Source organism: Dama dama, chromosome 24, assembly GCF_033118175.1.
Source record: "Dama dama isolate Ldn47 chromosome 24, ASM3311817v1, whole genome shotgun sequence".
Taxonomy (NCBI): Eukaryota; Metazoa; Chordata; class Mammalia; order Artiodactyla; family Cervidae; genus Dama; species Dama dama.
In genome coordinates, this window is record NC_083704.1 from 13,413,588 (window position 1) to 13,428,201 (window position 14,614).

Sequence of the window (14,614 nt, forward strand, 5' to 3'; positions counted from 1 at the left end):
CATTTTATATTCTTGCCTCCTTTATTGAAAATTAATTGACCATCAGTTCGGTTCAGTCGCTTAGTCATGTCCGACTCTTTGCGACCTCATGGACTGCAGCACACCAGGCCTCCCTGTCCATCACCAACTCACGGAGTTTACTCAGACTCATGTCCGTTGAGTCGGTGATGCCATCCAGCCATCTCATCCTCTGTCGTCCCCTTCTCCTCCTGCCTTCAATCTTTCCCAGCATCAGGGTCTTTTCCAGTGAGTCAGTTATTTGCATCAGGTGGCTAAAGTATTGGAGTTTCAGCTTTAGCATCAGTCCTTCCAATGAATATTCAGGACTCATTTCCTTTAGGATGGACTGATTGGATTGCCTTGCAGTCCAAGGGACTCTCAAGAGTCTTCTCCACAGTTCAAAAGCATCAATTCTTCGGCGCTCATCTTTCTTTACAGTCCAATTCACACATCCATACGTGACTACTGGAAAAACCGTAGCTTTGACTAGACGGACCTTTGTCAGCAAAGTAATGTCTCTGCTTTTTAATATGCTGTCTAGGTTGGTCATAGCTTTTCTTCCAAGGAGCAAGCATCTATTACTTTCATGGCTGCAGTCACCATCTACAGTGATTTTGGAGCCCAAAAAATAAAGTCTGTCACCATTTCCACTGTTTCCACATCTATCTGCCATGAAGAGATGGAACCAGGTGCCATGATCTTAAGTTTTCTGAATGTTGAGTTTTCAGCCAGCTTTTTCACTCTCCTCTTTCACTTTCATCAAGAGGCTCTTTAGTTCTTCTTTACTTTCTGCCATAAGTGTGGTGTCATCTATATATCCGAGGTTATTTATATTTCTCCTGGCAATTTTGATTCCAGCTTGTGGTTCATCCAGTCCAGCATTTCTCATGATGTACTCTGCATGTAAGTTAAATAAGCAGGGTGACAATATACAGCCTTGACGTACTCCTTTCCCAATTTGGAACCAGTCTGTTGTTCCATGTCCAGTTCTAACTGTTGCTTCTTGACCTACACACAGATTTCTCAGGAGGCAGGTCAAGTGGTCTGGTATTCCCATCTCTTGAAGAAGTTTCCACAGTTTGTTGTGATCCGCACAAAGGCTTTGACATAGTCAATAAAGCAGAAGTAGATGTTGACCATAGGTGTGTGGATTTATTTCTGTGCTCTCTGTTCCATTGATCCATATGTCTGTTTCTATACCAGTACCATGGTGTTTTCTTTAGTGTAGCTTTGTAGTATTGTCCAAAATCTGGCACCTCCTACTTTGATTTTATAATTCTGCTTTGGAAATTCTGGTTGTTTTATTCTTCTGTATATATTTTCAGATATTCTAGGTCTGTGAAAAATGTCATGGATCATTTGATAGTGATTGCATTAAATCTGTAGATTGTTTTGGGTTGTATGGCCATTTTAACAATATTCTTCTAATCCCAGAACATGAGATGGCTTCCATTTCTCATAGGTCTTCTCCAGCACCACAATTTGAAAGCATCAATTCTTTGGCACTCTGCCTTCTTTATGGACCAACTCTAAATCTTAAACTTCTCTGTACATAGTATCATGTCATCTGCAGGTAGTGTTTTACCTCTTCCTTTCCAAATTGGTTACTTTTATTTCTTTCTCTTGTCTGATTGCTGAGGCTAGGATTTCCATTAATATGTTGAATAGAAGTGGTGAGAATGGATATCCTTGTCTTGTTCTAGATTTTAGCAGGAAGGCTTTCAACTTTTCTACTGTTGAGTATTATATTGGCTGTTGGTTTGTCATAAATGGTGAGAGTTTTATCATGAATGGATGTTGAATTTTGTCAAATGCTTGTTCCTTATTTCTTGAGATGATCCTTGGGTTTTTTATTTTTCTTTTGTTAGTGATGTGTATTACATTGATTGATTCATGTGTATGTTGAGCCATCCTTATGAACTGGGGATGAATCCCACTTGGTCATGACGTATGATTTTTTTTTTTATATGTTGAATTGGTTTGCTAATATTTTGTTGAGGATTTTTACATCTATATTCATCAACAGTATTGTCCTGTAATTTTCTTTAATAGTGGTATCTTTGGTTTTGGTATCAGGGTGATGGGCTTGCCTTGGTAGCTTAGCAGTAAAGAATCTGCCCTCAATGTAAGAGATGGGGGTTCGATCCCTGGCTTGGGAAGATCCCCTGGAGAAGAAAATGACAACTCACTCCATTATTCTCGCCTGGGAAATCCCATGGACAGAGGAGCCCGTCAGGCTGCAGTCCAGGGGGTCACAAAGAGTCAGACACCATTTATCTACTAAACAACAACAGTCAGGGTGATGGTGGCCTCATAGCATTTCTTTGGAGTCCCCTTCTCCTAAATCTTTTGGAACAGTGTAAGAAGAAATGTGTAAGTTCTTTGTATGTTTGGTAGAATTCACCTGTGCAGCCGTCTGGTCTTCCCCTTTTCTTTGTAGGGGGTTTTAAAATTACAGATTCTATTTCACTCCTAGTGATGAGTCTGTTCGAATGATTTCTTTTGGATTCTGTTTTGGTATGCTGTAAGTTTCTAGAAAGTCGTCCATTTCTTCTTGGTTTTATTGATTTTTTCCCTGCTGTTTTTTTAATCTCTACTTTATTTCCTCCCTGATCTTTATTATTTCTGTCCTCCTGAACTTAGCTTTTTTTCTTCTTCTTTTTCTAATTTTTTTAGGTGGTCAGTTAGGTTGTTTGTTAGAGATTTTTCATCTTTGAGGAATGCCTGTATCACTATGAACTTTGCTCTAAGAACTGGTTTTGCTACATCTCATAGAGTTTTATATGGTTGTGTTTTCATTGTTGTTTGTCTCAAGGTATTTTTAATTTCCCTTTTGGTTTTCTCATTGATTCATTGGTTTTTCAGTAGAGCGTTGTTTAGTCTTCATGTAACCGTTGGTTTTTTTTAAAATTTCTTTTTTTGTGGTTGATTTCTTTTCCTTTTTTTTTTTTGAGGTTAATTTGTGCTTTTATTTGCCAGTGTAATTTAACTACAGTGGCCTGCAAACATTTTTGGTCTAAAAAAAAATACATTTTATATCAGTCCAACAAAAACACATGTATATGTGTGTATAACATGTATATGTATGTAAAAGTGAAATAAAAATTTTGCCAAAAATGTCTACCCTGAGTGTTAATTCTTTTTGAGACTTTTTTTTTTTAAAGCAGTTTTAGGTTTATAGCAAAATTGACAGAAAGGTACAGAAATTCCCCATATACTCTTGACCCTCACTTGCATAACCATTATTAACAGGGTGGTACTTTTTTTTTTTTTAAACCAAGGATGAACTATATCGACCCATCATACCCACCAGAGTGCACAGTTCTCCTTCGTGCTAGCTTTAATGAAGTGTATAGTGCTGTGTGTTCTATTTTAGACAGAAATGTGATGTCAGACATCCATCACTATAATGTCATTCAAAGTATTTTCACTGCTCATAAAAACTTAAACACTCTGTGGGTTTATCTTCTCTCTCCCAAACTCCTGGCAACCATTGATCTTTTTATTGTCTCCATAGTTTTGCCTTTTCCAGAATGGCTTACAGCTGGAGTCTCTTTTTATGTTTTTCTTTCTCCTTGAAAAGAGAGGTTCAAAACCTTTATGTCTGCGAGACCACTCTTGGTTTTACTGATTTTTTTTCTGTTGTTTTTTTAATCTCTACTTTATTTCCTCCCTGATCTTTATTATTTCTGTCCTGGTGACCTTAGTGTTTTTTGTTCTTCTTTTTCTAATTCTTTTAGGTGGTAGATTAGGTTGTCTATTAGAGATTTTTTTTATCTTTTGAGGAATGCCTGTTTCACTATGAACCTTCCTCTAAGAACTGTTTTTGCTACATCTCACAGATTTTTGTTTGGCCCATCCCCACCCATGCAGGGACTGGACAGACTCTAGGTGGCGAACTGCCCCACTAAAGACTGTAGCTTTTCCTCTAACACTGAGCCGTGTCGCAGAGGTCCCGCCTAGTAGTCACATGGAGGTGCAGGGAGTATGTGTTGGCTATTTGCTTATCGGAAGGTCACAGGCTTTGCGCCCTTTGTCACAGTGAAACCTGCGGGTGACTTGTAGTTTTGTGCCATTGTGGTCAGAGAAGATGCTTGAAATAATTTCTGTACTCTTAATGTGTGGAGGTTAGGTTTGTGCCCTAGTATGTGGTCAGTCCCAGAGAATGTTTCATGTGCACCTGAAAAGAATGTGTATTCTGTGTTTTTTGTTTGTTTGCTTTTGGATATAATGTCCTGAAAATATCAATTAAATCTGTCTGTTCCGTTGTATCATTTAGGTTCTCTGTTGCCTTATTGATTTTCTGTCTAGAAGATCTGTCCCTTGATGTCAATGGGGTGTTGCAGTCTCCTACTATTATTGTATTCCCGTCAGTTTCTCCCTTTATGTCCATTAGTATTTATTTTATGTACTTGGGTCCGCCTGTGTTAGATGTGTGTATATATATATATATATATATATGTTGACCAGTGTAAAACCCTCTTCTTGTATTGATCTCTTTATCATTATTTTGTGTCCTGTATCTTCCTTTATAGCTCTCCTTTAAAGTCTATTTTGTTTGATATAAATAGCGCAGCTCCAGCTTTTTTGTTATTTCCATTTGCATGAATATCTTTCTCTGTCCCCCACTTTCAGTCTGTGTGTGTCCTTTGCCCTAAAGGTAGTTCTCTTGTGGGCAGCAGACTGTAGACTTTTTTTTTTTAATCCAGTCTGCCATTCTATGGGTTTTGATTGGCGTATTCAGTCCATTGACATTTAAGGTAATTATTGATACACATGTATTCATTGCCATATCAAACCTTGTTTTCCAGTTTGTGCTTTGTCTTTCCTTTGTTTTACTTTTCTTTCTGTGGTTTGATGTTTTCCTTGTTTTTTATGCTTGTGTTCTCTTCTTTTTGGCTTTTGTGGCTTTATTCTAAGTTTTTGATTCATGGATGCCCGGTTTTTCAAGTATGTTAATGCCTTCTTATATCTGCTTGCTGTAGACTGATAGTCATATAGGCTCAAACACATTCCAAATTAAAAAAAAAGGAATCTGCACTTTCTTACTCTCCTTCCCCGTATTTTATGATTTTCATGTCCTATTTTACATCTTCATGTTTATCCTTTTGCTATTCCTTGTATTTATTGTTGGTTTCATAAATAGTTTTTTTTTTTCTCTTTTTGATCTGTATGTTGGCTAGTTTAAATGATTTACTTTATGATTATGATTTCCTCCTTTCTATAACTTCTTGCTTCTTTTCTGTTTAAAGAAAATCTTTCAATATTTTCCCCTTCTATTCTAAATGGTGATCATGGTGGGTGGCTAGAGTATTCTAGGTTGCAGAGTTTTCCCTTTCAAGACTGAATGTATTTTGCCCTTCCCTTCTGGCCGGCTGTGTTTCTGTAGTGAAATCAGCCCGTAGCGTTATAGGGGTTCCCTTATGATGAACTTTTTCTCTTGCTGTCTTTAGAGCCCCCTTTTGTCTTTAGCTTTTGCCATTTTTATTATAATATGTCCTGGTATAGGTCTGTTTGAGACCTCCGTGTTTCCTATATCTGGATATCTATTTCCTTCTCTAGGTTTGGGAAGTTTCAGCCATAATTCTTCAGTATATTTTCAGTCCCCTTTTGTCTTTCTTCCCCTTCTGTAATCCATGTTAGGCGTATATTGGCACACTTTAGACTATTCCATAGGTCTGTTATATTCCTTTCATTTTTTTTTTTTTCATTTGCTGTCTGATGTGTTGATTGGGTAATTTCCATAATTCTATCTTCCAGATCACTGATTCTTTCTTCTACTTTATTCATTCTGCTCTTCATTGCCTTTAGCTCAGTTGTCATCTCAGCAAATAAATTTTTCTTGGCTCCTTATAGTTTCTGGTTCCTTTTTACAGTAATCTGCATTTCTGTTGATAGCCTTTCTTAACTCCTTCGGTATTTCCGTCATCTCCTTTGTGACCTCGGTGTCTGTTCGACTGAAGAGGTCTGCTTCCAGTTTGTTCCTTCAGGGGATTCTCTTGGTCTTTTAACTGGGAGTGGCTCCTCTGCTTTTTCATTTTGCTTGTATTTCTCTTTTTCTGTGAGTTTAGGAGAAACAGTTATCAACTGTGGTCTTAGAGGGCTGTTTTTATGTGGGCGTGCTCCTGCCCAGCTTGTATGGGTTTAATGTTTTTTGGCACGAGGGCTGTTTTTAGTTTGGTTGCTTGCGGTCTCTTTGCTCTGTGTGTGCTGGCTGTTAGCCCTGGATAGGGGGTGTGCAGGTACACGGCCCATGCAGTTCCCAGGAAGGCAGGGGAAAGCGGTTGGCTCCTGGACCCTAGGTGGTGGTCACGTGTGCTCCGAGGAAGTCAGGGTGGGAGCTGGTGCCTGTTTTCGGGACCGTCTGCAGCAGCAGCGCGGCTCACACCCGCCCCTGGGACTCATGTTGCTGGGGCCCTGCTGCCTGAGAGCACCTGCAGAGGAAGATGCTCCTCAGGCGGCCCGCCCCTCTCCTCCCCTGCCCCCAGCAGCGGTGCCCTGCCTCTCTGGGGGCCCAGGCCTCCCCCGTGCTCCCCCGATTGTGGCTCACCCCACCCAGCCAACCCCAGTCCTCCCCAGGCCTGCCCTCTGACGCCCGGGCCAAAGCACCCACCCCCTCCCGCCCCAGTGGGTGAGGGCTCAGGCTGGAGGGAGCCAGGGCGCACTGGCCTTCTCTGCTTTGGCCTCTGCAAACCGGTTACTGCCTTCTCCTCCAAGGCACCCCCTCTGTCCCAACTGATCTCCCCGCTGGGAGGAGACTTCCCGGTGTGTGGAAACCTTTCCTCTTTCTCAGCTCCCTCCCAGGGGCGCAGGTTCTGCCTAGATCCCTTTGTCCCCGTCTCTCTCTTGTGTGTGTGTGTGCGCCATCGAGCTGTGTGGAGATTTTCTTGCCTTTTGGAAGTCAGAGGTCTTCTGCCAATATTCAGTAGATGTCCTGTGAGAATCGTTCCACATATAGGTGTATTTTTGATGTATATGTAGGAGAAGGTGAGCTCCACGTCCTACCTCTCCACCATCTTGATCCGATCACCCATAATCTCTTAAAATACATTCTCAGCCCCCATCTCTTTCCTCCTTCTGGAGCCCCAGTCACGTGTAGACTGGCGTGCCTCACCTTTGTTCGTAAATCTCACACGGTGCTCTCAGTTTCTTTTCATCTGTCTTTCTGTCCGTGGTTCTGACTGGCTGATCTCACTTCTGTCTTCCAGATCACTCATTCATTTTTCTGTTTCATTTTAGAACTTGGAGTCTAGTAGATATTCTTTCAGGAGCTGCCTCTTGGTTTTTTAAATTTTTATTTATTTGTGGTTGTGCTTGGTCTGCGTCGCTGCACGGAGGCTTTCTCCAGCTGTGGAGAGCGGGGCTCCTCTCTGGTTGCCGTGTGCAGGCTCCCTGTGGCACCGGCCTTGGGGCGCACGGGCTTCAGTACTGGCGGTGCCTGTGCTCAGTAGCTGTGGCAGACAGGCTCGGTTGCCCTGTGGCGTGTGGCATCTTCGTGGACCCGGGATTGAATCCCTGTCCCCAGCTTTGCCGGGTAGATTCTTAACCACTGACCTCCCAGTACCAGAGAAATTCGAGTTCTATTGTTTTAATTGGTAGCGGTTTGCTTTTTCATTTTACTTAATGTTCTCTGTCTCTGTGAATTTAGGAGAAACAACTGTCCACTGTGGCTTTGACGGGCTGTTTTTCTGTGGGAGCATCTATGTGTAGACTGTTAGGTCCGGGTTTTTGGTGTGAGGGCTGCCTTTGGTCTGGATGCCGGCCACCTCTTTCCTCAGAGTGTGCTGTCTGCTTGCTAGAGGGAGGTGATGGTGTGTCGTAGCATCTGGAGCCTGCACTCGACGTGCAGTGGGACTTGCTCTTCGGTCCATCATTGTCTCTGCCCTGTTGCGGGCAGGGCCTGCTCCCCAGCGGTCGAGGTGGAAGTTCTGAGGTCTGGTTCCATCAGGCTCCATTGTTTTGCGTGTGTGTCCTGCATCAAAGGAGCTGATCGCTGAAGCAGGTGAGGGCTTGCGGTCACAGCAAACCTGTGTGCCACCTGCGTAGGCATCGGCAATTCCGCTCTGAGGCAGCCCAGGGCCGCATCCCTTTCTCTGTTGTGTTTGTCCCAGATCCACTGCAAGGCTGGGTGTGGGGTAGGCTGGGCTCAGGGCTGGGGCATCATGGCTGCGGGAGTTGAGGTATCTGGGCTGCCTCTCTGGCAGTCTTCTCCCAGGACCTGTCTGCCCCAGCGGTAAGCTCCGGTGGAGAGCCGGTGGAGACAGAACGCTCAGGCTGGAAAAGGCTTGCTGTGAGCCGCCGCCCAGGGCCCGTCTGCCTCGGGTTCAGCACTTAGCTGCCGCGCTAAGTGCTCCCCAGCTAGACCGTGTAGCGCTTCCAGCTCACTCTCCCCAAACTACCTGCCGTCGGTGTGAATGCTGGCCGTGGGTTCTGTGACTCCGCCTGGATTCCACTCCAGGTGTGCGTCTGACTAGCCCAACCCAGTCTTTAGCTAGACCCAAGTCTCAAGAACGCTCAAACTACCGGACAATTGCACTCATCTCACATGCTAGTAAAGTAATGCTCAAAATTCTCCAAGCCAGGCTTCAGCAATACGTGAACCGTGAACTTCCAGATGTTCAAGCTGGTTTTAGAAAAGGCAGAGGAACCAGAGATCAAATTGCCAACATCCGCTAGATCATTGAAAAAGCAAGAGATTTCCAGAAAAACATCTATTTCTGCTTTATTGACTATGCCGAAGCCTTCGACTGTGTGGATCACAATAAACTGTGGAAAATTCTGAAAGAGATGGGAATACCAGACCACCTGACATGCCTCTTGAGAAACCTGTATGCAGGTCAGGAAGCAACAGTTAGAACTGGGCATGGAACAATAGACTGGTTCCAAATAGGAAAAGGAGTCCGTCAAGGCTGTATATTGTCACCCTGCTTATTTAACTTATATGCAGAGTACATCATGAGAAACGCTGGGCTGGAGGAAGCACAAGCTGGAATCAAGATTGCCGGGAGAAATATCAATAACCTCAGATATGCAGATGACACCACCCTTATGGCAGAAAGTGAAGAGGAACTAAAAAGCCTCTTGATGGAAGTGAAAGAGGAGAGTGAAGAAGTTGGCTTAAAGCTCAACATTCAGAAAACTAAGATCATGGCATCTGATCCCATCACCTCATGGGAAATAAATGGGGAGACAGTGGAAACTGGCAGACTTCATTTTTTTGGGCTCCTAAATCACTGCAGATGGTGACTGCAGCCATGAAATTAAAGGACGCTTACTCCTTGGAAGGAAAGTTATGAGCAACCTAGATAGCATATTAAAAAGCAGAGACATTTTACTTTGCCAACAGAGGTCCGTCTGGTCAAGGCTATGGTTTTTCCAGTGGTCATGTATGGATGTGAGAGTTGGACAGTGAAGAAAGCTGAGCGCCGAAGAATTGATGCTTTTGAACTGTGGTGTTGGAGAAGACTCTTGAGAGTCCCTTGGACTGCAAGGAGATCCAACCAGTCCATCCTAAAGGAGATCAGTCCTGGGTGTACATTGGAAGGACTGATGCTGAAGCTGAAACTCCAATACTTTGGCCACCTGATGCAAAGAGTTCACTCATTGGAAAAGACCCTGATGCTGGGCGGGATTGGGGGCAGGAGGAGAAGGGGATGACAGAGGATGAGATTGCTGGATGGCATCACTGACTCGATGGACATGGGTTTGAGTAAACTCCAGGGGTTGGTGATGGACAGGGAGGCCTGGCGTGCTGCGATTCATGGGGTCGCAAAGAGTCGGACGTGACTGAGCGACAGAACTGGACTGAACTGAACTGAGTCTCCGCCAGGCCGTGCAGTGAGCAGGGCTGGGATGTTCGCCCCTTCAGACTGGGAAGTGCCTGAGGCAGCAGCCACGTGCCAGGCTCTCTGCCCGGACTGTTGGCGAGCCAGGAGGCGAGCCCCTCACAAGTACAGCCTAGGCTTCTCAAGCCTCCTGTCTGCCTCAGGGGAGTCCCCCAGGCAAGGGGCTTGTCTCCTTGTGCGGGACCCCAGGCCTGGGCTGCCGCTATTGTGAGTCAGCCTGCTCCCTCCCCAGGGCAGGGGGTCCAACCCTGTGGACTTTCTCTTCCTCACAGGTCCCGAACCTGATCCCCTGCCACTGCCGTTTTTGTCCTTCCCAGTTATGTGCATATTTTTCCTGCAGCTTTGGTTGTATAGTTAAATCTCCTGTGAGAGTTATTCCTCACGTAGATGTATTTTTGGTGTGTTCATGGGGGAGGTGAACTCCGTGTCCTCCTACTCCGCCATCTTGACCCCCCCTTTTCTTACATTGGTTGGTTTTTGAATGTTAAACCAACCTTCCACCCTTCAGATAGGCCCTTGTTGAGTTGTCGTGTACTACATTTTTTACATATTGTTGGATCCTATTTGCTAAAATTTCGTTAAATTTTTTCTTATACCCATGTTTGTGAGGGATATTGTTCTGTGGTTTTCTTGTGATGTGTTTGTCTGGTTTAATTATCAGGTTGTGATAATTATAATTTTAATTATAGCCTGACAGAATGGTTTCTCCTCTTCATCTTATTTGAAAAGTTTATGTAGAATTTGTATTGTTTTACCTTACTTGGTTTGGTAGAATTCACCATTGAGGCCTACTTGCCCTGCTTGTTTTTATGGAAGGGTTTTAACTATAAATTCTATTTCTTTAATATATATAGAACTCCTCCGGTTTTTTAATCCCTTCTTGAATTAGCTTTGGTATAGTTTTTGCCTTTCAAAGATTTTGTCCATTTCACCTAAAGTGTTTGAAGTTTTTGCAAAAAGTTGTAAATAATACCCTCTTGCTATCATTTTAATATCTAAAATCTGTAGTGAAAGCTCTTTGTTCCTGACTTCTGTAATTTTTTTTGTTTTTTTACTATATGAAAGTAATTGCTAAGTCTAATAAAAATCACAATGATTTTCAGTGCCTATTGCAATATATATATTCTTTGAATTTTTATTGACATTAATACCAATTTTTAAAGAGTAAAGATGAGTCAATTTCTCTGATAGTTGTAATGTTTGTCTTTTTATTCCTGGTCAGCTTAGCTGTGCTGTGCTTAGTCATGTCCAACTCTTTGTGACCCCATGGACCTCATAGACTCTTTGCAAGCCCACCTGCCAAGCTCCTCTGTCCATGGTGATTCTCCAGGCAAGAATACTGGAGTGGGTAGCTGTTCCCTTCTCCAGGGGATCTTCCCAACCCAGGAATTGAACCCAGATCTTCCACATTGCAGGCAGATTCCTTACCATCTGAGCCACCAGGGAAGCCCGTGAATACTGGAGTGGGTAGCCTATCCCTTCTCCAGGGGATCTCCCCAACCCAGGAATGGAACTGGGGGCTCCTGCATTGCAGGTGATTCTTTACCAGCTGAACTGCCAGGGAAGCCCCAGCCTAACTAGGGCTCATTATTTGGTGTTCTCAAGGAACCAGCTTTGGATGTCATTTGTTCCCCTTGTTTTTATGTTTTTTACTTCATTGATTTCTTCTCTGGTCTTTATTATTTCCTTTATTTTGCGTTTCATTTGGCCTTTTCTAGTTTTTTAATGTGGAGGCTGTCTTCTTTTAAAATTTTTTTTTTCAAGGTTCCATTTTATATCTTTGGGGAGGCTTAGTAGCTACAACTGATTATTTTATAATCTTAGTGTTGTTTTTTAGTTTATATTGTACATTTTAAAGTTATTGCAGTCTACCCTCACATTATATTACATCTCACTTCCATTTTCCTTTGCTCAGCTATCACGCTGTTATTGCCATACACTTTCAGTTTCCAAATATGGCCTTAAATCCACACTGGATAGTTATTATTTTTGTTTTAACAGACAGTTGTTTTTAAAGAGATTTAAATAACTACAATGACTTTCTATAAGTCAAGTTAATATTTCTAATCCTTCATTTCTTTTTGTAAACACAGATTTTCATCTTATGTCTTTTTTTTTTCTGCCTGAAGAGTGTTCTTTTAACTTTTCTTGTGCTGCAGATCTGATGAATTCTTTTAGCACTTCTGCCTGAAAGAAACTTACTTTCTCTTCAGTTTTGAAAAAATATTTTTTGATGAATATAAAATTGTGTAGACAGTTTTTGTTTTCTTGCTTTTTTACTATTGATGAGAACTCTTTTGTCATCCTTATTTTATTCCTCTGTATGAGGTGTATATTATTTTTTCTCTGGGTGCTTTTAGTGTTTTTTTTGATCACTGGTTTTCACCAGTTTGGTTAAGCTTATGCCTTGGTGGAGTTCCCTTCTTGTTTCTTGTACTTGGAATTCTTTCAGTTTCTAGAATTTGTAAGTTTATAATTTTCATAAACCTCTTGGCCATTATTCCTTCTGATGTTATCCTGCCCCGCACAATCTCCTGTTCTTCAGGGACTCCAGTTACACGCTCATTTGGTGGTTTGAAGCTATCCCACAGTTCTTTCATGCTCTGTTCTTTTTCGCTTTTCTTTCCATACTTCTTTTTAGATACTTTCTGTTGCTATGTGTTTTAAATTCACGAATCTTTTGTTCCACAGTGTCTAATCTACTGTTAATCTTAACCATTCATAAGTTTTCATCTCATTATTGTGGTTTTCATATTTAAAAGTTTAATTTGTATCTTTATGAGTTTCATGTCTCTGTGAAACATGCTTAATAGACATGAAATAACATCTTCACTCCAGCTTCATAGAAGTGTATTCTACAAAACACAGTTACGATGACTTTTAATGCCTTTGTCTGCTATCTCTGGGCTTCCCAGGTGGTGCACTGTTGTAAAGAACCTGCCTGCCAATGCAGGAAATGTAAAAGATGAGCAAGTTTGATCCCTGGGTTGGGAAGACCCTCTGGAGGAGGTTGGCAGCCCACTCCAGTATTCTTGCCTGGAGAATCCCATGGACAGAGGAGCCGGGTGGGCTACAGTCCACGGGGTTGTAAGAGCAGGAGACAACTGAAATAACAGCACAGCACACCGAGCCGTCTCTGGTATCCGTGTCAGTTCTGGATAGCCTTAATAGAGTGAGTTTCTCTTCATTATGGATATATTTTCCTTCTTATTTGAATGGATGTTAATTTTTTGTTCAATGCTAGACATTGTGAATGTTATTTAGGGCACAGAGTATTTTTGTATTCTGACAAATATACTTGAGTTCTGTTCTGAGACATAGCCGAGTTACTCGGGCATAGTTCCCTTGAACGAGGAGATCTTATTTTTTACTAGGTTGGACCGCAGCGGTGGTTAGTCTAGGGACAGCTGTACTGCTCTTCTGAAGCAAGACGCTGCTCAGTACTGTACCCAGTGCCTCACACACTTTGGCATCTTCACTCTTGTCTCGTGGGCACGGTGCTCTTACTCACCCTCGGTGAGCTCTGGCTTTGTCCCCTCTACTGCTTCTTGTTGAGTCCTTCCCGGGCTCTGGGTGATTTGCACTGTCTGACTGGGACTCTGCTGAATTCTTGAGGGAACCCTTTGCAGAGCTCTGGAGTCCTCCATTCTCTACTCTTCTCTGGTCACTCTGACAGCGTGGTCAGACATTGACTCCATACACTCAGGTCAGGGAGTCGACTAGGCTCCAGCTGGATTCCCTTTCCCTACACACAGCAGAGCAAAAAGAGCAGGTAAGACGGACGCATGGTTTGAGGCCAGGTTTGGGAGACCTTTGGGTACTGCCTGGAAGCATCAGGACTCAAGCCTGTAGGATACACTGAAGCCACATTTCACGAAAATGCAGATGACCTAAGCAAGTCCTTGCCATATATGTTAAGGACTAAGTGGCGAGTTAGGGATGTGGAATTCTCTGCTTCTGGCCATGCTGCCAACCCCCAGATCATTGAGGGCATCACCCTTCAGGACTCGGTGTCCTCACCAGTGAAGGATGCGTCTTGATACTGATGGATTACTGACCTATCAGTGGCCAGAGATGGTTTCTCCGGAAGGGCCGAGGGAAGTCACAGCACAGCACAGCACATAGAGGACGCGACCCTTCAGTTGCTGCTGAAAGGTTGTTGATGACCCACGAAAAGACACCGGGGTTCTTGGCCTCTGGAGGAGAGGAATTCAATCCGGGGCCAGAGATGAGGCTGGATCGCTCAGAGCTTTAGTTTTATTAAAGTATAAAGGAGATAGAGAAAGCTTCTGACATAGGCGTCAGAAGGGGCAGAAAGAGTACATCTTCAGCTGGATGTTATATAGTCACTAGCAGTCTGTTGATGAAAGAAAGGAATGTCTTAAAACTCAAAATGGCACCAGGCCCCTCATCCATAAGATGCATTTGGGATAATCTTGGCACCAGAGGATTCATCCGGGGCCATAAAATGATTGACTTGAATCTTGTAGAAGGGCAGATTACCATACAAATAGTTTCATTTACAAAGATTGAAAAGTGAAAGTGAAGTTGCTCAGTCCTGTCCGAGTCTTTGCAACCCCGTGAACTGTAGCCTACCAGGCTCCTCTGTCCAGGGGATTCTCTAGGCAAGAATACTGGAGTGGGTTGCCATTTCCTTCTCCTTACATAGATTAGGGGAACAATATCTGAGTATAACATAATGGTTTGTCAAGTAGGTTCTGAGCCATTAGGCGGAACCAACTTGAAGACAGAGTCTGGGGTAAATGCAT

At 43.1% G+C, this 14,614-nt stretch overlaps 1 protein-coding gene across 4 annotated transcripts in view; it reads left to right on the forward strand.

Moving 5' to 3' along the window:
• The window catches only part of FBXL2 (F-box and leucine rich repeat protein 2), a 79,616-nt gene that overhangs the window by 53,892 nt on the left and 11,110 nt on the right, over positions 1 to 14,614 (forward strand). The gene's annotated exons all lie outside the window — the stretch shown is intronic.